Source organism: Periplaneta americana, chromosome 8 (genome assembly GCF_040183065.1).
Source record: "Periplaneta americana isolate PAMFEO1 chromosome 8, P.americana_PAMFEO1_priV1, whole genome shotgun sequence".
NCBI classification, from domain to species: domain Eukaryota; kingdom Metazoa; phylum Arthropoda; class Insecta; order Blattodea; family Blattidae; genus Periplaneta; species Periplaneta americana.
Window position 1 is genome coordinate 121,132,487 of NC_091124.1, and position 3,571 is coordinate 121,136,057.

Below are 3,571 nucleotides of genomic sequence, written 5' to 3' on the forward strand. Positions count from 1 at the left end.
AGTTACTAAGCTCTGCAGTAGACTACCTATATTGGAAAATAGTCGTTGGGAAGATATAAAACCGATGCTAGGAATATTGTGGTTGATGTAACATCGTTAAATAAAATATTTAAAATTAGATAATACAGTAAAATGTGAGCTGAGACAGTAATAGGTTAGTCCGGCTAATGCATATCAAAGGAAAGAAATACGTTCCAACATCACGTCTCACGCCTCCCTTATAAGCATGGAACTCGAAACGCAGATTGTGTAGGAACCAATTTTATGAGAACTTTTATCATGCTTCTATTTCCGGTGCCTCGGCTCACTCCCCGTTCTCTTTCTTTTCTTTGTTTACACTTTATTGGGCAATGATTCTACACTATAGCACTTGTACACAGGCGCGGCTCCTTTGAAAGGGCACAGGGTCACGCACCCTCCCATCCTGTTCTGCCATTAATTTAGACGTAAATGTTTTATATCATTCTTAAATCAAAATGTCCTTACTTGATAACATTTTCTTTTGAAGTTACTTTCTACTTTGCTTCAACCTACTAGCATTCTTTTTGTAGAGATTCAGTGGATAGGAACGCTATTTTTTCATAAAGATTTAGTGGTCAGGAGCGTATAATAGCCTCTAGAGATACCTCCTGTAATTTAACCGCTGGGCATGTTGTCAGAAAAATGTATTCGTCCTTGAAGTGGATGCAGGGGCACTGGCTGGCTGCGAGCGAGGTGGGTGACGTTGGTTAGAGCAGTGTTTCTCAAACTTTTTTGAAGTGGGGACCATCTTTTTAAGTCAGAACACTTCCGCGGGCCAACTTACTCTTGTTCCCTTCGAAAGCAAATTTATAATTTTTGTAGCATATTTTAATACCAGTGTACTTATATTTGAAAATAGAATTAATTAATTAATTATAATACTTTTCTAATTATATTTTTTTTATCCAATCACAAGTAACTTATAACAAATTCTGTGCATTGTTGATTCATCGCGTGCCTGTTAGCAGTTAGTTGTTTGAAATCCTTCTTATGTGTACACGCTAGTAGTTGTCCATATCGCCGTTAAATAATGCCCATTATAAATAATGGAAAACTGGCTTCGATCCGGATCTTTGAAAAGAAGGGAACATGATGATATGCTTCACTTAGGTAGTGCTAATAGTTCAGAAGCTGTGTGTGAAGAAATATATTAATATCAGTGAATATAGTGTCACTAAAAATATCTATTTCTAGTGATAGCTATTAAAAAAAATCATAAATATAAGAGATATTTGGAACTTGGATTTGTTTGGTGTGGCAATGAGGGAACCAAAACCTCGGTGCGTTATTTGTTACGAAATGCTCTCAAACGAGTGTATGAAACCCACGAAATTGAAACGGCACTTAGAGACGAAACACGCAAGTGTAAAATGTAAACCTGTCAGATTTTAAAATAGGCGTAGTCTAAAATTTCTTACATCGTCATGTAAAGGTAAAAAGGTAAAGATATCCCCGTAACATGCCATGAAGGTACTTGGGGAGCATGGAGGTAGAGCCCCATGCTTTCTAGTGACGGCACTAGAATGAGGTGGTGTGATCGGCACCACGCTCTTACCGCTTTTTACCCCTGGGAAAGATCCGGTGGAAAAATAAATAAAAAACTTAATGCAAAAATATGCCCGATTTTCAGCAAGTAAACATGCAATTTGGGACGTTCTATTATTGGTATACGACGCACAGTACGTGCCTATTTCAATATGCAGACTGGATGTCGGCAAAACTACTAAGAATGGTTCGGTACTTTCGTCCTCTGTTATGAATTCGGGTGGTCCCTGGCTGGGTTACAGGCTCGGCGCCAGATAAGCAGAGAAAAGTTGGAGAGAAACGCCACGTTCATAGTGCTTTAAATCCCTCTTTTGTTGCTGAGAGTAGAGTGGGAAGTGGGTAGATGGGTAGGGTAAAAAATTTCATAAAATATTAGTACTAGGAGAAAAAGTGAAAGGCGATTGCCATGTGTCATTTCCAAACTCTCAAATTTTCAGCTATAGCGTGATACGCAATTCGTTTGAATTTTATTTTTTCTTCTGTCTTTTTTGAAGGACCACAAGGGCAGAATTTGAGGACTACAGGTGGTCCGCGAACCATAGTTTGAGAAACTCTGGGTTAGAGGGCAAAAATTTACAATCTTGTTGATCCGGAGGGTGATAAACTGTCTGGCTTCAAATGAGAGGAAGTTTATAACTGAAAAAGGGATTAGTTGAGTTCGTGCTTTTGGTCTGTGCGGCAGTGCATATACCGGTTTTAATTTACAATATAAAAATAAATATATTGCATTAGAATATTGCTGGTCAGTAAAGTTAAGAAGTGTAGTTTATATTTTTTTGGGTTTTAAATAAGTTCCGCGTGAATAACTTGCGATTTTATATTCTATGATTATTTAGTGTTTTATAATAAATGGAATTAAGTATTTACAATTGAAACATTTAACACACGCGGACAGGAAATGAGCGTTATTTTTCAACCCTTAATCATATTAAAACATTTTTAAGAAATTCAATGGGAACGGAAAGACTGAATGCATTAGCTGTGCTCTCTCTGGAGAAGAAAGTGATTCGTGACATTCCTCAATTCAACAAGAAAGTTATTGAAGAATTCGCTACAGCTAAAGAAAGACGAGTTCATCTGATATACTAGCATTAAATTTTCAGGTACGTGTATTAGGATATTTTTGTGTTATTTTCTGCTTATACAGTTAGTATGTTGCATGGGGTTTTCTTCGTTTATGTGCTTTTTTACCACCCAATATTATGCGACCCTCCAATTTCACTCTTCACGAGCCGCCACTGCTTGTACAGCATAAAATTCTGTCTAAATCTCCCTGTTGATCATTATGTTAGGAACATTTCGACAGAAAACGTTTATACGCTTAATATTCTAGTCACGCTTTCTGTTTATGTTAGAGAACTTTATTATACAAGCAGAACAATCCGCCATTTTGAGTCCCACAGTCAAGAAGAAGAACAAGAATATGTATGCTTGTTTGAGACTGGAGGACAGTAAGATTTCACTATAGTTGCCTGTGAAATAAGCAAATACAATGGTAAAGTAAACCAATGTGAAAGAATTAAAGTTAAGAAGAATATTAAAAATATAAAGTAAAATAAAGAAACGCAGACGATGATGAAAGAGGGGAAATGTAATTATGATGGCGAAATGAGTCCGAGGTTCAAACCCTTAAGTTACCCAACAATTCTGCTTCGATTGGTTGAGAGAAAACTTAGGAAAAACCTCAACCATATAAAATGATCCCAACCAGGATTTGAACTCGGGCCCGCTTTTTTCACTGTCAGACAAGCTAACCGTTATTCCAGAGCGGTGGACGAAGGCAACAATAATAACTACGATATTAACAGAATAATAATTACGTATTATGCCCTCTGCTGGTATGAATTACTGAAAGAAACACCGCGTCCCTTTTATCTGCTAACGTTAAACTTTAGAAAACATGAATAATATTCTTCTTAGTTACGGAAGTGACATCATGTAGCTAGAATAAACGCCATTAGGAGTTTGAAATTCTTTGGAGAAGACCATACAGAAAAAGAACATG